The sequence below is a fragment of the Sorex araneus genome, chromosome 2 (genome assembly GCF_027595985.1).
Source record: "Sorex araneus isolate mSorAra2 chromosome 2, mSorAra2.pri, whole genome shotgun sequence".
Lineage (NCBI taxonomy): Eukaryota > Metazoa > Chordata > Mammalia > Eulipotyphla > Soricidae > Sorex > Sorex araneus.
The window spans coordinates 121,565,450-121,587,237 of NC_073303.1; the positions used below are offsets into that span (position 1 = coordinate 121,565,450).

At 37.7% G+C, this 21,788-nt stretch overlaps 1 protein-coding gene and 1 non-coding gene across 3 annotated transcripts in view; both read right to left on the reverse strand.

Moving 5' to 3' along the window:
* The window catches only part of ZFPM2 (zinc finger protein, FOG family member 2), a 514,333-nt gene that overhangs the window by 418,322 nt on the left and 74,223 nt on the right, over window positions 1-21,788 (reverse strand). The window lies entirely within an intron of this gene.
* On the reverse strand, window positions 5,765-5,975 carry LOC129402724 (small nucleolar RNA U3). Its single transcript, XR_008628784.1, has one exon. It is a non-coding gene; the product is annotated as a small nucleolar RNA U3 (small nucleolar RNA).

Here is a 21,788-nt window from a genome sequence, read left to right on the forward strand (position 1 = left end):
TGCATCCTCCTGGCCACGTGAACTGACCACTGCTACTTTTGTCTTCCAGATGAAGCTGAAACTAAAGGTTGTGCAGATTCCCATCATTGATAATGACAATGGCTGGTCTGATGTACGGTGATGTCTTCCATTTAGTCAGTACTAGCAGCCACATGACAAGAACAGGGCTGAAATGTGATCAAATTTTTCATAAGATGGCTGTGTCAGTGATCTGGAGTCAGAAAAGGACATCTGGAGTGGAGACGCATATGAAATGGATACTAAAAGGACAGAATTAGACTTTTACTGGTGACTGTAATGCAAAAAACATATATTGGTGATTTTCAGTTATGCATAAGGTATATTATGCATTGAAGTATACCCTGTGCCAATGCATTATTTCCACTGAGATATGAGTTATAAATTTTTGAATAAAATTAAAAATAAAAGATTATATATGATATATACACATATTTATATCAATATACATATACATGCATATATAATATATAAGTATAAATGAGATACAGTAATTTGGTGCAAGAGATCCAACTTAAAAGACTAGTGTACATGCTTTGCGTAGGGAAGTTTATACTTAGTCCTTAGCAATGAATCCCACATGGCAGAGCCCGGCAAGCTATCCCTGGCATATTTGATATACCAGAAACAGTAACAAGTCTCAAAATGGAGACATTACTAGTGACCACTCGAGCAAATCGATGAGCAATGGAATGACAGTGACAGTGACAGCAATGGATCCAGAATACCACTGGACCTGGGTGTGAAGTCAAAACTACAACAAAAATTAAGTAGCTTATCTAACCATCGGCAGCAAAATATGTGAAGAAGACAAAAGTTGACAATAAATTTGTATGTCTGTTAAAAAGGTGAAATCCGTACACATTCAGATAACTGAAGTTATGACAAAATTATTGTTACAAATCCAAGCAGGTAAGATATATCTGAAAACCATCCCATAGTCACAGGAGCTGAAAGGAGACAAAGAAAATTCGAGGGCAAAAAAAAAAGACAAAAGTCATAGAAGAAATCTGAACAAAGAGGGCTAATATAAGCAATAGGATAAGGAAATCAAGGAAGTGATCAAGACCAGTGAAGTAATTCTCATTCAAAATCACGTTCTTCAACCTATGTGGTATCCCTAAGGATACCTTTTTACCTTGACAACTACTTGAAATGAGTCTAACCCTTACCAAAATGTCAGCTAGTCTTTGTTCATATAAATTCAAAAAACTTTAAAGTAACAGGCACCCAAGAAAGAAATTAGATTCTACACAAACTAATATACATTGTGAAAGACAGAGGGAAAAGAAATGTCAGATTCCATGGCTGTATCCCCAGCCCAAAGGGAATACAGTATTTAATTTAAATACTCATCGGCATAATTTATTACAATTTTGGTTTGGTTTTGTAAATCTTTAGATTAAAGCAAGACACTTTGCCATAACAGACATGGAGAATTCAAATCTCTTCCCCATGCATTAATATTCTAAGCATTCTAGTAGCTGCACAAGACTAGCCACCAAGCAAAATGAGACTGTTTCAGAATACTGGGCAGCCTTGATTGCAACTGACAGGTGGGAAGAAAGTCATATTAAAATATTATCATTCCCAATAATTACAATAATCCATCACAGTGTGCTCAGAAATTTGACTAGGTGAGTTTGCCCTGAAAACACACAAATATTCCTAAACATTTTCATTCTAGTGCTTTTTAAAAGTAATCCACTTAAATTGTTTTTGAACTGATAGTATTATTAAATTTAAATCTTTCATCATAAGATTCACATCATTTTCCTCATAAACAAAATTACCCAGCCGTGGAATACATTTTTCAAAATTGCAAGTAATTAATGAAAATGACAATGACTTCAAGTTATCAGTTACTGGTTTTTGTGTTCCTTTAAAGTCATGTGCAAAAATATCTATCATCCTCTTAATCTATAAGGCATATAACATCTCATGCATATCAATATAATTTTATATCTATTTGAATATCTATATAGAAATGTATCAGCTCTCTATGAGATACATAAATTTCATGTATCTAAACATACTAGGATCTTCAAATGACAATTCAAGCAATAATTTATTCCAAGGTTTAGGTATTATGTAATAAGTGAGTCACATTTATCCAGTGAAGCAACTTCTCAAATGGCATTAAAATATAAAATAGGAATGACAAATTTGGTTCCAATTTAAAAGGTAATACACAGAAATCATACACAAAGGCAACAAAATCCAGTCTAGTTCTGCTATATTTTAATTAGCCAGTGAAATGAGTGAAATTACAACTTTCATTCTAATTTAAATTTATATTTTTGATCTATGATGTAAATGAAGCAGTGGGCTGATACTTAAATTGGATGTATTATCATTACCTAACAGTCTGTACTCTTGCTCATACTTCTTTGTTCACTTGGGATAATAATCAGACAATAAGCCCTTGTAACAAAGTAGGTTTTTAGTATGATGTATTCTATACATCCAAGGGCTTGTTCAGTTGAAAGTAGAAAATAAAAATTCCCTTCTAAAATAAAAGCAGAAACTCCCCCAAAATGTACCCTCCAGATCTCATTACAGCACAGGCTCACTTTTTGTTTTGTTTTTTTACCTCTTTAGAATACTACTCTCAGGGCTGGAGCAATAGCACAGCGGGGAAGGCATTTGCCTTGCAAGTGGCCAACCTGGGTTTGATTCCCAGCATCCCATAAGGTCCCCTGAGCACCGCCAGGAGTAATTCCTGATTGCAGAGCCAGGAGTAACCCCTGTGCATCACTAGATGTGACCCAAAAAGCAAAAAGCAAAAAAATAAAAAATAAAGAATACTACTCTCTTTTTCCTCAGTTCAGGACAGACACATTGTAGTTCTCAGTAGTTCCTCTTAGAATGTTCATCAGACACACTCAAGATCTCCTTGTGAACCATCAACCTCCTCTAGGCATCTCACCATGCTTCTTCCTTGGCTCCTAGTAGGTTTAAATTGTGCATATTCTACGGAGCCTTGTAATGGGGAGCAGGACAGGTGGTTTTTCCTTGGACAGAGGAAATCTAGACTAACATAACTCAGCAGAATAAAAAGAATAAAACCATATTTTTTTAAGTAAAAAAAAAAAACCCAACCTTTTAAAAGAGTAAGTTCTTCCTTGCAGTCCCTTACTTTTAACAATAGTTGCATCAGGGGATCTAGGAGGAAGGAAACATTTTTATTAATTTTCCCTTATCTGCCCAAAGAATGTTGATTTTTTCATTTGCGTTTGTTGCCTGCAGGTAACAGAACAGAGAATCATATAGTAGAAATTCTTCTTTTTGATTAATTTCTTTCCATGTGTTATGTTATTTCTTATATATAATTGATTTGGGGATTTGCTCAGAGCTGTACATCTTTTTTTATATCTTTACCAACTGCTGTCCTTCAATCTAGAAAGTTGAAGGAAATTACCTGAATTCTGTCAAGTTTATTAAAACTGGGATCTGTGAATATTTAAATTGAGTTTTGAAATGCTAATAAAAAGATATTAGAAATTTTTAATGGAGGGTTCAATTTATTAGAGAATTTTTAATGGAGGGTTCAATTTGCCAATGCTCTATTGTAAAACCATGGAAAGGGGGTTATGTTTTATTCAAATTGTTCCTTTAGGGAGAAAAGAGAACTCTTTTACTTTAGAAAAAGAAAATAATATACTTTGCTATAAAGTCTTTAGCGAATTTTATAGATGGCAGTATTTTTACTTCTTATATAAATCATAAAGAGTATAAATCCTCTAAATGTTCTTTATTCTTGCCCTAAAATATCTTGGTTTTAGAGCCCCCAAATTAACTGAATTATGCTAATAAGAAACTAACAAATTTTTTCTATAACATATGCAAACCTAACAAGCAGTAACTCATCTTACAAAGTAGATTAAACACTGACATCACAGGAAAAATAAAATCAGATGAGGGAATACAGATAAATTTGAACTAGAATCTCTAATGACTAATTTACTCTCAGAAAGTAACTCAGGCATTGAAAAAATTCAGTTCATTAGTAAGTGCCTTGTGCATTGACCCAGGAAGTTGGTGACAGAGATGGCATTAAAATTCAAATATTTTGTAATCAGGTCTCAGTCCAGAACTCCATAGAGCCATTTTCAGTTTATTAAAGATGGTAACCCTATCTTTAGGGTTAGAAGAAATAAAAAAGGAATACTAATTACTAGAATTATGTATTTTAAATAATTATGCTTATTTGAATAATGAAATACCCATAAACAGCACTAAGTACAAAGAATGCAAGAAGGTATTATTTTCTTTACGAGACTTTTGTGTATCTTTTTGTCCTTTTACTCCCTTTGTATTCATTTAACTAATATTTACTGAGAGTGAAGAGTATGGCAGGAGATGGAGTTGTGCAGGGTTCATAGTGGACAGGATGGCTGGACTTACTACTCTTTCTGCCTTCCCAGACAGATGAGAGCTGATAATCTAGCTAAGAAGACAAATTTTATGCATTTAAAGCATACATTTAATTTTTCATAAAGGACATGTCATCATGGGAAGAGCAGAGAAGGCTTCTTCGAAATCCCAAATACCGATGCACTTTTTATAACTATGTCTGTTAGAATTAGATGCTACCTAAATTTGTAACTAGAATCACCAAGTATGGTTCCTTCGAATCATCCTGTCATCTAACACTTACAGAAGAAATTTTCTTGGGGCAAGAGCATAATACAGTGGGTAAGGTATTTTCTTTGCATGCAGCTGACTCAGGTTCAACTCCTGCACCCCATGTGGTCCCCACGGCCCACCAGAGGTGATCCCTGAGCACAGAGCAAGGAGTAAGCCCTGCACACTGCTGGGTGTGGCCCAGCTGCATCCCCCTCGAAATTTTTTTTTTCTTTTTAGTTTTTGCTTGGGGAGCCACACCCACAGTTGTTCAGGAGTTACTCCTGGCCCTGAGTTCAAAGATCACTCCTGGAAGGACTCAAGGGACTATAGGGGGTGCCAGAAATGGAACCCAGATTGGCGGCGTGCAAAGCAAGTGCCCTACCTGCTATATGCTGTACTATCTACTATCTTTCCAGTCCACATAAGAGTTTTTCATCTTGGAGGCCAGAGGGTTAGTATAGGGGTTTAAGGTACATGCTTTACACGTGGCCAACCTAGGTTTGATCTCCCTGTAATGCCTGTGGTTTCCTGAACACCTGAGAAATGATCCATGAGCCCAGAGCCAGGCATAAGCCCCATGAACTTCCATGTGTGGCCAAAATAATAATAAGAATAATAATAATTTTAAGTTAAATTTTACTGTGAGGAAAACTGAAGACCAAATCAGGGAGAAATTAAAGTTAAAAAAAAATAGCATAGACACATTGTTTTAAATTCCTACAATTGGCAAACTCATTAAAAAGCTTTAGTTATTAGGGGCTGGAGTGATAGCACAGCAGGTAGGGTGTTTGCCTTGCACGCGGCCAACCCAGGTTCGATTCCCAGCATCCCATATGATCCCCAGAGCACCGCCAGGAGAAATTCCTGAGTGCAGAGTCAGGAGTAATCCCTGTGCATTGCCGGGTGTGACCCAAAAAGAAAAAAAAAAAAGAAGCTTTAGTTATTATTGTATACTTCCTGCCTAGGGTGGGGGCTGAAGGGGATTTTGGGAAATTGATGGAGAGATGCTGACACTAGGGGTGGGCTTTGGCCTAAATGATGACATGCCTGAAACTATTGTTAACAATATTGTAAACCACAGTGCCTAAATATAATGATTTGTTTTGTTTTTACCAGAACCACTCAGACTGCATCTTCTCCCTCTCACTCTTCCGAAGGAATGGAAGACTCATCAACGAAAAACGGCAGCTGCAAAAGCAACATCTAGATTTGGGCTCACACTCAGGAGAGGGTGCTCTGGCTCCCCCTCATAGGTCCGGGAGCCCTACACGATCAGAGAAACTGCTCTAGTAACCAACTATAGAAATGATCCCTGAAAGTCACTGTCACTGTCATTCCATTGCTCATCAATTTGTTCGAGCGGGCACCAGTAACGTCTCCATTGAGAGACTTATTGTTACTGTTTTTGGCATATCCAATACGCACGGGTAGCTTGCCAGGCTCTGGCAAGCGGGTGCGATACTCTCGGTAGCTTGTCGGGCACTCCGAGAGGGGCAGAGGAATCGAACTCAGGTCGGCCGCATGAAAGGCGAACGCCCAACCGCTGTGCTATTGCTCCAGCCATCCCTGAAAGTATAGTCATAAATAAAATGTATTTAAAAATGCATTCTATCAATATTACAACTGAGGCTGGGAATGTGGGTTACTGGTGGAACATGCACAGTTGAGATCTTGGGTCCAAGCCCCACACAGTGAAAGAAATTATAGCTTTACATTGTTGGACAAAGTTTATTTCCCTTGACACCATGAAACTCTACACTTGTGAAAGCAGATGTAGAGAAGAATATGGTTTTTAAAACACTATAAGCAAGGAAAGAATTTGAATCTATCCATACAATCTCTACTATAGAATATACAGTGGGTACTTATTAAATGAAGTAAATATATAACTTTTAAGTTTGAACAACAGAAAACATATTTTCTTTAAAAATTTCAAAGCATCATCAAAATGAAGTTTGTATTTGTATGTAACAAAATTCTACAACTCTAATTTATAAGGCCTGCAAAATTATGCAACTAAATGAAATGAGTACCAATTAAAGAGAGGCCCTTTAAAAGTTATGTAATCTGGCTTGCTCTTTAAGCACATGTTCTCCATTGAACATGCATCATCTCTCTTGCCTTTGTCTTGGTTTCTCTGCTTGACTATTGCCACCTTGAAGAAGTCAGTGTTCTTTCTTGAACACGTACTTCCGTCCTTCTCTCTCCCCTCACATATTTCTAAATTAGTTTCAATAAAAATGATCTTATTTCACCAAGAATACTAAAAATAAAAATATTTATTGAAATAGAAAGCAAAGAGCAAGGTTTTTGTTGGTTTGTTTTACTACAAAATGATGCTTATTTCTTTGTATTTCTAGAGCAAATCCAAGACAACATATGCGTTGGCTTTTAGGAAATCAGGTGCAATAAAACCTGAGAAAATAATCAATATTTCCGCATTTTTAAAGGGTTCTGGTGGGGCTGGAGCGATAACACAGCAGGCAGGGTGTTTGCTTTGCATGTGGCCGACCCGGGTTCGATTCCTAGCATCCCATATGGTCCCCTAAGCACCACCAGGAGTAATTTCTGAGTGCAGAGCCAGGAATAACCCCTGTGCATAGCCGGGTATGACCCAAAAAGCATTAATTAATTAATTTTTAAAAAAATGGTTCTGGAAAGGTCAAGAGGTAGAGCAGTGGTTAAGGTACATGGTTAGTCTAGTATGAGCCCACTCTGGGTTGTGGTCCTTCCTTCTGTGGAGTCCCTGGTCCTCCTGCACACCACTTGAGACAGCTATTGCTGTCCTAAATAAGTTCTCTGAAGACATCAGCCGTGTCAAGAGGCAAAGGTGAGTGTCTTAAAATACATTCAATAGGCCTAGACCTACATTCAGGAAAGAAAAGAAAAAAATATCAATTCTCTGAAAATAATATTAGAGAAAAATCCACGAAAAAATATTTTCAACTTTTGATCATTCTATATATAACTGCTTTAAATGCTCCTTAACGAATAACATTTAAATCTAACCCTGTCTTATCTAATGGATCTATAGTCCTTTTGAAGCTTTTTAATTTTCATAATACCCTTTCTGAGCTTCCCTTGTTAAAGTGGCTCTACATATGTGCAATGAATTATTGATTGGTTCTTCCCCTGCCTCAAGCCCCCCACCCAAAGCCCCCCACCCGAAATGCATGGAATAGCTGTTCTCAGAATGCGGCTGACTTCACGGGTTGATGACAAGGAGGCTGACAGCAAACAGTGGCTCTTCAAGCCCTGTCCTTGAATGTGCTTGAAATTCATGCTCCATGCCAAATTTACTAATTTCAGAAAATCTCAAAGTAGGACTCAAATCCTTGTGTTTTAACAAACTCTGCACCTGATTTGGTTATTGTTCTTATTGTTTTTCTTTGTTTTGGAACCACGCCAGGTAATACTTAGGGTTTACTCTCAGCTCTGTGCTCAGGCATTGCCCAGGGGAAACACAACCCTTTCGGGGGGCCCCAACCTAGATTTTTTGTATGCAAAACGTGTGCACATGCCCATTGAGTTATCTCTCTGACCTGTGACAGGGATTCTGAGAACCACTATGAACAAATCCAAATCACTACCGAAAACTGACTTCAGAAAAATATATATTAAATATATATATTAAAAAGAATAAATATATATTCTTTTTCAGTGGGCTGGAGCCATAGCACAGCAGTTGGGCGTTCGCCTTTCATGCGGCGGACCGGAGTTCGATTCCTCTGCCCCTCTCGGAGAGCCCGCAAAGCTACTGAGAGTATCAAGTAACAATAAGTCTCTCAATGAGTAACAATAAGTAACAATAAGTCTGTCAATGAGAGATGTTACTGGTGCCCGCTCGAACAAATCGATGAGCAACGGGATGACAGTGACAGTGTCTCTTTCTCAGTTGACACTCTCTGATATTCTGTTTTTTCTACTAGCTCCCTGATTCAATCATGGAAAGACACCTTTGCACTCAGCTGCTCATGTGTCACACAATTATTTCCAATGGAATCGTTCCTAATTTGTTGACTTCTTTAATGCTGGTCCATCATTCGCCCAAATAATCCCCAAGCCTGGCACAATCACGTTGCTTTCTCTATTCTGGGCAGGCTAACTTCCGGCTGACCCTAAATGTTACTTCCCCTCCCCCATCCTGCACGATGCCACTCAGCGTCCAGGGACGTGATTTACTAAAGGGCCCTTGCTAGCGGGGCAGCGACAGGATTGAAAGTCAATGCAAAGAATCCGATGCTTTTGCTGTCTGTGGGAGTCTCCGGAGGAGCACGAGCTTCCAGCAATGTAGCACTCACGTCCTACTCTTCGAAGACTCTAGTGTTTTAGGAGATGCCAGGATGGGTAGATATTTAGGAGATGTCTGAAAGAAGGAATCAGTTGGAAATTGGAGGTTCCGGCCCAAACATGCCCATCTGCCACTCTCCGTCCCTCCCTGCGCCCTCTTATTTCCATTAGGCTGGTGCACAAGCCTGTTTCCTGTAGGGCTGTGTGGAAGCAGCACCGTGGCCAGCCACCTCTGTGACTTCCCCAAAGGACATGTCCCAGCACCATCACCTTGAACCTTGAACACAGGGGAGGCAAGACAAAAATACATTTCATTTTTTTTTTCACAAATAGGTGTGGTCTCCTGCTCCTGGAATGCGGCCAATTTGGCTCTTTGTTTGGGTTTGACACAGTAAATAATGATGAATATTGTCTCCAAGCCTGTACGGTCCTGCACACATGTTCTCTGAACTGCCACAAAAAAAAAATTTTTTTCAAAAATAAATAAAACCTCACACAAAACAAAGCATTGTTGTGGATCCCGCGGGCCGGCTGGAATATGCACTTTACGAGAATTTGCCTAATTTCATAGATTTCCCATTCTGTTTGCTGATAGCGCTCATCTTTGGAGGAATGAAACATACACACACACACACACACACACACACACACACACACACACACACACACACACACACACACCCTCCAAGAGACCACGAGTTACAAACTTCTAACAAGACAAGGGTCACGGTGTGGGGGGGATGGCTTTAATCGTACAGGTAACAACAAAATTAACATGCTCTCTCTTCTCTAATTGGGACATGCCCTGGGATACCTATCCAAAGGGCATTTGATAACAAGTGTTCTATGTTGTCATTAAACCCCCATAAAGGGATCCCGATCCAGCCCTCAAAAGGTCTCCAGAGAGGTCCTAGAAAGCACTTCCCCATAAAACATATCTTCAAAAAGACTTTTACTTTATACTAGCACATTAAAAGAGTCTAAAGACACAGAGGCACTCGATACGGCTATATTTTTAAGATGAACACACGATCTCTGGAGAATTAGGAGGCAGGGAGGGTGCCAGCGATAACAAAGCCAGCTTATCCACACAGCTCCTGCAGCCGCAACCTGGAGGAAGCATCTAAGGGCGCTCTTAAAAAGAAAATATCCTCTGCCTATGGCAACAAAGCCACGAGCTCATAAAAGCAAGCACCTTCACAGGCAGAAGTTATAGGGTAAGCCAAAAGGTGGAGAGCTCACATAAACGAGCCTCCTCCAGTGGCTCCGTGCATGGGTGCTGTGTCCTTAACCCTGCACCCCCCTCAAGAAGACACCCCCGGTGCACCCCGGCATCCAGGGCCACCTGGCACACCAGGAGTAAGGACACCAGCCTCGCCAGCCAGCTTTGTTTCAAATTAGATGGAATCCTACTTCCTCCTTTACACGCAGAGGGAAAATGCATTTCCTACCTCTCTTAACGCTGCCAAGTTAGGAAATTCTTACTTCGATGTGGATTACACGGTCTGCTAAATGAAAACTTACAGCTCTCTGCGGCAGCTACTCAAGCCCAATCATCCTCTCTCACTGGAGCCAAAGAAAAACACAGCCTTTCCCCACCTCAAAGGGAAAATTGCAGAATATCAGATTCGACAGAATTGACATGATTCTCAGTGCGCTGGCAACCAAGCCAGGGGAATCTGCACTCTGGAGAATATTTAATTGACTGATCAGAGTGACAGGAATGAGGTTAAGGAACTTGCTTTGTACATGGCTGACCCTGGTTTTGTTCTTGGCACCTCAGATTATCCCCTGAGCACTGTCAGGATAATTCCTAAACATGCTCAGGGGTATCCCAAAACCCAATAAACATATATACACATGTTTATATATAAAGATATAAACCAATATACATAGGAGTCTTAAATCCATGGTTTACTCACGCTCATAAACAATTACATCTAATTTGTAAAATCTAGACACGAACATGTTTCTGTGCTCAGATTCTGGTTTGCCTTCAACGCAGATTCATGTGTATGTTTTGGGTGTTCCTCTGCCTTGGGTATGTTTTTGTTGATGCTCTTTGTTGTCATTTTGGTTTCCTATTGTGTCACTATTACTTAGACCCAGTATTGTGCAAGCCGCATGAAACAAAATAATGGACAGTTTACATATACATATCCAAACTTGCCCTAGTGCCATTGTTTAGAAAATTATCCCTTCAGTTTCCTTCTGCCTGCGTTAAGATACCTAAGGTATTTTACCCTTGGCTTGGAAAAATATAAATAAGTAGTTCCTGTCAACAAATGCAAGAAGTTAAATTTGAAGACTGGATGCCATTCACTATTGCTTAGCTTCCCTCCCCCCGCCCACCCCACACACTGGGGATCAAACTCACAGTCTATTAAATGTAATATTCAATGCTAGTGCCTGCGGGGCTCCAAATTACTCTCTCCCTCTGGAGAGCAAAAAGGAAGCATTCACCTGCCCAAGTTCACCATACTTCTCACTCCAGGACGCAATCTTGGAGTGAAGCTAAAGTCTGGCTCAAAAACCAAAGAAGCATGAAAAGCGTGCAAGCGTATTCTGGTTTCCAGTGTATTCCTAAAATGGAAGTCCTAAAAGAGAAAGCATGGTGTCTACAAGTGATTCTGTCTTTCTTTGTTCTCTGTTTTATTATTTCTTCTATTCTCGGTGTGAATTTGATTGCAGACTTAGATGACCCATCCCCAAAGATTCAGTAGCTCTGGAGGGGAACCCGGAACTCAGTCTTCCTGTACCCTAATAGATTTAATGCGAACCCCTCTGACCTCTGTTCAGACCTGGGGAAAGAAGAAAAGTGAAGCAGATATCAGCTGCAACATTTCTCCAGCAGTGTGAGAGGCAAGATAAGAGCTGGAGCCACAGGAGATCACAGTGTCCTCTATATTTCAGCTCTTTTGCTCAATCACACCCTGTTCCATTCGGGAAGCAATGGAGTGTGCACTGGAGCATAACTTGAGTCATTAATTCTGTAGTGTCATTTTCCTTGAGATCTCCAATTCCACATCTAACGACACAAACCATATTATCAAGTCAGCTTCTGTATTATTATGCTCTCTGGAGATCAAGCTCATGGAGAAGCTGGGAAGGAACTGCATCATAACATGCTTCCCCAAGATCACTGGAGATTGACCTGCACAGGAGTGTACCTCTGTCACTCGGTTTGCTTTCATTCTTATACTACGTGGCAGCCTATAAAAATCTTGGAGTGAGGGTGTGGGAAGAGAGATACGGAGACAGGTTTTAAAATTTTTATACTTTTATGAGCTTCTGATGAGTGAAAGATCTAAAATATTCTCAAAAATCTAGGGCCTGGAGAGATAGTATAGCAGATAGGACATTCACCTTGCACACGGTTGATCTGGGTTTAATCCCTGGTACCCCATATAGTCCCTAGAGCCCATCAAGTTGGATTCCTGAGTGTAGTATCAGGAGTAAGCCATGAGCACTGTTAGTTGAGCCCCCCAAACCAGAAAAAATATCTAGAAGTGAGAAAGGCAGGGAAGGAACATAATCAATAGGGTAAGTAATATGAGGCAGACAGAAGCAGCAGGGTTTGGGTGGGGTTTGGTCACACTGGTGGTGTAGAGGGGTGAGATTTGTATATAACCCACAGAGTCAACAATACTGTAAGAAGGAGACTCACACTTCAGCACTCAAACTTAGTAATGTGGAAGGGAACTTAGGGTCACTGGAGCAGGAAAGTTGACACTGGTGCTGGAACTGTTGTCAAAACACCATAGACTAAAATCTCCATTAGAAAAACTGTAAATCACAGGGCCTTAATAAAAGCAAAACTAATAATAATATGCCAGGATTCCCTATGCAGTTGCTGAAAATTTGTAAGCTCTTAGGAGAAAGCAAAATGAGGAATGAACAATAAAAATCAAGGTGCATATGTTGTGTGTATATATGAATAAATGTATATATGAATGTATGTCCATGTAAATATATACATATATAGGTAATATGTATAAATGTATACATATATTATATAAGATGTTCATCAAGGTAGTGAAATTGAAAGATTTCTTCAAACAGGTAGTTATAGTTGATCTGTTTAAAGCACAATTCAATGAACTTCACTGTCCTCATTTGGTTATAAAAAGTATTTAAGAACCACATGAATCAATTTTTTAAAAGGATTTATATTGTGCTGTTGTAGCAAATTTTATCTTATTTTGCTTTTTGGGTCACACCTGGCGATGCACAGGGGTTACTCCTGGCTCTGCACTCAGGAATGACCCCTAGCGATGCTAGGGCGACCATATGGGATGCTGGGAATCAAACCCGGGTTGGCCGCATGCAAGGCAAACACCCTACCCGCTGTGCTATTGCTCCAGCCTCCAAATTTTAAAAGCAACCTGTAGATCTAAGATTATCAAGGGATAATTATCAACACTCTTTTAAGGAAGATGTCCCAAGAAAAGGTCACACAAACAAAATCAAAACTACAGTTTCTGAAACAGAATGCTGATCACCAGATAGGTGAGCTAGTCCTTCAAAACAATGGAAATAGCATATGATCCATGTCTATCACCCCTAGGCAGTGATACCAAAGATACAAAACACTAAATCACAAGTATACTTGCATCCCTGCATTCACTGCAGCCGTATTCACAACAATAAAAAGAGTCCAGGACTGGAGGCAGTGTACAGAGGGTAAGGTGGTCATCTTGTGCACAACCAGCCTGGGTTCAATCCCCGGCACTTCATATAGTCCTCTGAGAACTCCAGGAATGATCCCTGAGTGCAGACTCAGATGGAAGGTGTGATCATGCCAGATGTGCGCCCCCCCCCCACCCAAAAAAAACAAACAAAGACATGAACCCAAATTCCATAATCAGTGACTGGATAAAGAAGGTGTGGTATACTCTTTCCTGTAAGGAAACTTTTCTTGGAGCATTTTCAATGATTTTTCATAACAAACAATACAAAATAAATTATTTTGGTTCAGCTTTGGGGCAGGGGTTGGGATTCAAGATAGAAACATCCAAAATATGGTGGAAAGAAGGTGTGATGTTGGTAAGATTGGTGCTCAAATATTAAATGCAATCAAACATTGTCAACTACATTATAAAATAAAAAAAGAATGTCTTTGAATAAGAAAAAAAAAGATGTGGTATATACACCAAACCAAATATTACTCTGTTAAGAAAGAAAAGAAGATTAAACTGTGTCTTTTGAGATGAAATTGATGAGTCTTGATGCAATTGTGCTAAATAAAAGGAGAAACTAAAACACCTGTCCATGTGGTTTCATGCATGTAGAATATTAGTTAATAAAGCAAATTACTGGCAAAAAACATTAAAACTAACTCTTATACTTGGTAAATACAATGGTAGCTACCCAGAGGGAAAGGGAAAGAGGTGGGAAGAAACAGCAGCCGGGTCAGTGCTGTGTTGAAGGAGCTTGAAATTTTGGTGTAGAGCAAGGTGAGAATTACACACATAAAGAGCTGTGAAACTAACATTTAGAGGTGCAGAATGCCATAATATTACAAACCAATAAAGTCAATGAAAAAAGTAAATTCAAAATGAAAGTATGGCTACCACAGAGGGAAGGAGGATGGAATGGATAGAGGGATAGAGAGGATGGACTGGACAAAGATGGGTTATAAATAGAAGTTTGGTGATGGGGGAAGGATGGCATAAAAATTTGCTGAGGAGCTGGAGCGATAGCACAGTGGGTAGAGAGTTGCCTTGCACACAGCCGACAAAGGTTCGATTCCTCCACCCCTCTTGGAGAGCCCAGCAAGCTGCCGAGAGTATCTTGCCCACATGGCAGAGCCTGGCAAGCTGCCCATTGCGTACTCCATATGCCAAAAAAAAGTAACAACAAGTCTCACAATGGAGACATTACTGATGTCCACTCAAGCAAATCTATGAGCAATAGGATGACAGTGACAGTGACAGTGGTGAAATGGTACTTCTGAAACTTATATGGTGCTGTATACCAATGTTGTGTCAATTAAATCCATTAATTACAATTAAAGAACCTGCAATTCAACTACTGCAATTGAGATAAACTCATTAACAGAGGAATACAAGGAATGCGTTTAGAAGAGAATTATCCCTAACTAGATTAGTTTAAAAACTGCTTTCTACAATATAGAAGTGAAGGTCTAAGAAGATGTGAGTGAATGAAACTGCTCCTTTAAAAGACCCTTGCTATTGAAATACTAATAGTGAACAAGAAACAGCCCTAAGTGTGACAAAGAATCTTCCATCTTCCTCAATCATCTAGACCTCTCTTTTGCACTATTTCGTTCTCCAGTATTTGAGATAGATCCTAGGGCCAAATCTGTATTTTATCAATAACCACAAAATTCCTTCCTATTATTAGCCTCCCACATATCTCAGTGTTGGTCTAATCACAATGGCAAAGAATTCACAAACCTCACTAGGACCTTTGCTGATAAGGAGAAAGTATCACGGGCTAAGTATTCAACTGCCCTGACCAGGAACAGGGCAAAAGTCCTGGTTTCACCCTGTTCTCCTCTGAAGAGAGGGAAGCAAACAACCAGCAGAAAGTTGAGGACAATAACATCCCAGAAACCTAGTTGTCTTCCTTTTATCTCAATCTGGTAAAAAATAAATACAAATTAAGGATCTTCAGGGATTTGGGGCTGAGACATAGTGGAGAAATTGGAACATAAGACACAAATCATAATAATAAAAAGAAATAAAGGCTTTCCTTGTATTCCCTAAAACCATAGTTGCCTTATAAGATGCAATAGTATTTGGTGCAGTCTTTCAAATAAGCAAAATATGTAAGGACTGACTACTACAATAAAAATCCAATGATACAATAACCAAAGTTATAGATATAATAGCAAGCAATACAGAGCATACCTCATGATGGTTCAGGGAAACTGAAATAGTGATGCTGATAGCGAAAGAAGAAAAAGGCAAAGAAGGAATGAGAATACATAGAAATAAAAAAGAGTTCATAAGACTAGAGAAGAATCTTAGAAATTTACTATCCATAACTTACAGATAATATTAAATTTAATAAACAGAGAAAGTGGTAAATTAATGCATCTAATATTAATAATTGGGCTGGAGAGGAAGTACAGACAGTTAGACATTTTGCCTTGCACATGTTCAGTGTGGATTTAATCCGAGGCTCTGCATACAGTCCCCTGAATACTATCAGGAATGATCCCTGAGCACAGAGGCAGGAGTAAGCCCTGGGCACCACAGGGGTTGACCCCAAAACAACAACAAAAACATTCATATATATTAAAAATTGCTAAGCTTAGATGAAATGCTCATATTTGAGATTAAATAAAGCATTCAAAACTAATACCAAGTATACCCTTGTTATATTTTTTAAAAGCAATAATAAAAGCTCAAGGTTTTATGTCCCCCAAATCTCTCTTTTCATCCCCCAAACCATTATGTTCCCAAAATAGATTGCACAGAAAGAAAAAAAAAGATAAAAAAGGAAAAACTATCATAATCTCAAGGAAGGAGATTTAGAAAGAACTTATGTCATTTGGCTATGACATGCATATGTGACATTAGCCAAAAGAGTATCAGATCTGTTAGTTCTCATAAAGCACATCATATAGGCATACATTACTAAAAGATGTTTCTCCTATTTTGTAAAAAGAAAGTGTTCACCATTAAGAATAACAAGGCTATGTTTTAAAAATAATTTGCAAAATACATTCAAGACGTGTCTTTAAAAATGTTAAATTATACATAATAAAAGAAGTTGGAATCTAATGAGCCTAAGTGCTATTTGAACTAAGCTAACAGAATAGCATAATAATGATATATATTTAATGAGGAATTAAATTTTAACAAAATTGGTAATCACAGATGAGATTAACAGAGCCCAGAAGAGGACTTGAAAAGAAGGCCTGGTTTTTATTTCTCTCTAAAAGATTAAACTATTTCAGTCTTGACAATCAAATAAAAATAATTTTTAGAAATAAATTGAGTCATATTTTAAGTGACCACTTAGTCTGACTACATTTGAACATAATGTATTTAAAGTTATTAAATGCAAGAAGAAATTATTTTTTAATACATATGACAGATAGGTAAACAAGTTAAAGATAGGAATAAAAACCAAAAGAATATGAATACTTTTTTCTGGGGTCAAACCTGGCAGTTCTCAGGGTTTTCTCCTGTCCACTGAAGATGAAGGCACTAATATAACTATATGAACAAATAAGAAGTAAATTATTTATAAAAACTTACCCTATATTTATTTTGGGTCTGACCCCCAAAAATAAATAAATAAAACTTTAAAGTAAATAAAACTTTAAAAAACAAAAAACAAGATAAACTTCTCAGGACTTAGCCACCGGGTATGACTCACTCATGATTCCTATGGTGGCCTTATACTAGATCAAGAAAGATCTGTTTACTTCTAGGGATTTTATATTCTTTCAACTTTTGATTTGCTAAGGGATTTTATATTCTTTCAACAGTTAATGTTTCATGTGCATGAGTGTTCTATATCTGTCCAGGAGATTTTTTAATATACATAAAGATTTTATTCTAATATTACTGTAGATACTTAAGAGAGTCTCTTGCCCGCACACCTAGCTGTCTTCCCGGGGGCCCCTCAGAGGGGACGGGCTCCAGCTTCCCTCCCCACCCCAAGCAGAGCTCCTGTTGGCCGAAGACCACCAGAACCTAGCTGCAGCCATGCTGGAGGCTCTTCTCTACACGTTCGGACAGGCCTCATGCATGAAGGTACCGGCAGAGGAACCCAGGTGTGCGTAATCCCATCAACGGTCAACAACCAGAGACTTAAAAGCAAGCTCTAAGAAGTGATATCTTTAGCCTACTTCTCCCTCTGGGAGAAACTGGCAGTCTTCTGAGAGTTTCCTGCCCACTTGGGACAGCCTTGCAAGCTTCCCATGGTGTATTTATATGCAAAATCCAGTAACAAGCTGGATCTCATTCCCGTGACCCTGAAGAGCCCCCAGTGCAACATCGTTGGGAGGGCCAAGTCCAGATGGACTTCTAAGATCTCAGGGAAAGGACAAAATGAGATGTTACTGGGCCCGCCTGAAAAATCGGTGTTTAACGGCTATCACGATCGTGATTCATAGATACTTAAGCATTGATTATAATATTTTCTAACAGAAAGCCAATATTCCCTTATTAATATAAAATATACTTTTACAAATCTTCAGATTTTCCTCTTAAAGTTTTCTTAATTCTCCTCCCTCTTATGAAATTGTATATTTGTAGTACAAATCTATTTCATGTAAACTTTAAGGTATTATCATAAAATTATTTATACTGATTTATACTTAATATTTTTAAATTCACATACTTCTATAAAAGATACACAGTTTTCGAAAATATTTTATCAACTTATTGATTTACAACTTTATGGAATTTCAGGAGTTTAGCTTTACATATAAGTAGGTGTCCTCAGCTATATTTGGATAGGTATTACCAATTCCACAATAAATTAAAAACTCTGAAAATATGTTTGTATTGCATAGAACTTTTAGTAGAGTTAATAAATTTTAAATATTGGATTTCAAACCTATTTTCTGTAACTGTTAATGTAAGTGTTAAATCTCTTTTGTTTGTTTTTGGACCACACCTGACTGAGCAAGGAGCAAGGATTAATCATGGCCCTGCACTCAGGGATCACTCCTGGTGGGCTCAGAAGACTAAGTGGGGTGCAGGGAATTGAACTCGAGTAAGTCACTTGAAAGCAAGCACCCTAACCACTGTACTATTGCTCTGGCCCCTATATGTTAACTCTTCAAATACTATATTTCAAATTCTGCTTCTACCATTACTTATTTGACCTCAAGTGAATCACTGTGAACCTAGGTATCCTTTTGATAATAGTAAGATAGGGATAAAAAATGTCCTATTTTCCATCATTTTTATAATGAAATGAGTTTAACAAGTTCACTGTTCTAATAATAAGATTTTAAGCATGCAAAAATACTGGCTGCTATTATTATTTATGTAGTCAAAATGGGATACTATTTAATCATTAAGTAATAATTAGAGCTACTCAACAATAATTCAAAAAACTTCAAAACTGCTCAAATTCAGGGCCATTAATTCAATTTCATGGTCTTTATCCTCAGAGATAATTGGAGAAGACAAAGATCAGTGTTCAGCAAAATTCAATACCAGTCTTGCTCTAAGAAGTTATAGCATCGCCCCAATGCCAACACAGTTTGGTTTCAAATGTTGTAAGGTCATGTCACTGACTGCTACATAATTTTTTAAAAAATCATAGAATAATATGATGATACAGGAAAATGTCCAATATATATTAAATGAAGACAATTAAACAGTATGATCCCAATGTAACTAGCTTTAATCACCTTTAGATTAGAAAATCAAATAACATAAGTTTGCCAAAACCAGTCTCATTAATTTAAATGAATATGAATCCTAAATAAATTTCATGGGCCATTTTAATGAACTTTGAATTCTTTACTTTTCTGGGTTTGTCATTTTTATTTGTAGCAATTTAAAAACTAAATATCTAATTTGACTATGAATTTTTATTATACCTTGTTTTTCCCTCATACATTAACAAATCATATCCGTGGCTTACAGGGATATAGTTTGATTGGTTGAACTTCTCAGTATAGCTCAAAAGGACTCTGGTAAACAAAGCCAAATGCAGTCAGTTTTTCCATAGTCTGTACACACTCATGTCTGAGTTTATCTATGTAGGGAATTTGAAAAGGTAGGGGAAACCAACTCTTCTGAGAAAAGAATGCCTAAAATCACAATTTGCTATACTGGTATATCACAAATCACAGATATGAGTCTGATATATGGCACAAAAGTGTGAAAATGTTTAATAAAAGTTAGTGGTTAGAGAAAAATCTTTACTGCCATAAACTAAATTATAGGTGACAAAATGTAGACTATTTTATATACCTTTGTGAGTAAACTATCCTCTGAAGTTCCATTAAAGTCTATAATGTTAAAGACAGCTTTCTACATAAAAAAAATCATAAAAAGTAAGTATAAAACACCATAATGGAAAACTATAGCATTAAAACTAATAGTGATCATCAAAAAACACACCAACAAACAGAAAAAATGACTTTCAACAGTGGTCAACTAAAGTACAGCAAAGCTATTCTTTGCCTTCAGGCAATCAACATTTTTTTTTATCCTTGTGCATTACAGAATATTTACTAGATAATTTCAGAATTTAGGCTACTTGAATCACATTTCTATAGTTATAAAACATAGTACATCATATCTGACCAAAGCATTTATATTCTATATAAGTAATTCATTTTATTTCTGATATATGTTTTTATTATGACAGCAGTAGATGACATAATAATTCCTATGCTGGTTAAAGAAGAGCTAAAAGAAATAAGATATAGTAGAGATGTAACATGAGTGTGAGAAAAACTCAGCTAATGATACAGTAGAACAGATGATGGAATCAGTGATCTAAGTAGTTCAGGACACAATTAAGACAAAATTATATTGTTTATGGTTTCATTTGTGTTATTCTTCACATTATATAAAATTAACACACAAAGTTTTGTTTAACAAACATTTTGCTTGAAAAGTACTATGTGTTAACGTTATCAGGAATATTTTAAACCTATATTCAGAAAAAAAATTACTTAACACAGAGCAGAAGTATTTTTTTTATCATCACGTGAATAAGTTCAATATTCCAAGAACCCTTCAAACACAATAATTAACAGTAACAAATAATTAATAAGCAATCAATAGAGTTTCTTCCTTCCGAGTGTTGGCTTTAGCCCCAGTAAGCTGTTTGACTCAGAAATTCTGCTTCCCATTAATACAACTAGAATAATATCTCTTAACAGTTGTATGACATGTATAAAATTATGGAACAGTACCTGACACTGCCTAAGTGTTCAAAATATATGCGTATATCATTTTCTTCATAATAACTTTACCAACCAGAGCACACTTTAGGAAAGAAAATAACAAAATCACCAAGTCTGAAGGGAATATAGCAGTCAGGCCAAGTGGGTCATATTTGACGTCTTGAAATAAAACAACCCATACACCGAACCCCAACCCCAGAAGCACAGGATGCAAAAGACTTTTTTTTTTCAGAATCCCAAAGGCTTCATTCTTTCTCTGTAATTCATAGAAGAGGGTCCAGTTTTTGTGTATGGCTAAAGCCTACTTGATAATAACACAGATTCTACCACCATTAAGTTTACCAATGCACTAAAATTAAATCAACCCCCATTCAAAATTTGTGAGATTAGGGGGAAAGGTTTCTAATTAGAGAGAACACTTGGTAATAAGAAAGATAAACCTTTGTTCCAAACAAAAATAAACTTCCACCTGGGATTAAAAGAACATGCTCCAGTCTCTTTCGGAATTACTGAGAGAAAGTGCAAAATTGGAGAAAGCAAAAAGAGAATGAGCCTAGGCTGAGCAGACCAGTTGCTACAGAGAAGGATTTGGTGGGACCCTGGGGACATTCTTTGCAAAAATTCTTGCCTCTGTGACATGGAGATATGTGGGGATAATAATAATCTGGATGGGTCCCAGAAAAAAAAAAAACTCAAGATCCTTACCTTCTACTGTGTTCATTTATTGGTGTGTTATTTTGTGTTACAAAGTTCTAGTCATAGATACTACCCAGAGAACACGACCAGAAAAGTACCAGCAAAGGCTGTTTGACACTGACACAGCTCCATAAAATCAAAAGAACTGCCGGCTGGCACACACGAAGAATGCCTGGTTTCAGGATGCCAAATGCTGCTTCCGAAGGAAAAGCTGATTTTCAAATGTTGGAGGCATGAAAACTACTACTCAAAAGTCAACTCATTTAACGCCGCACCCTTTAATTTATTTTTATTG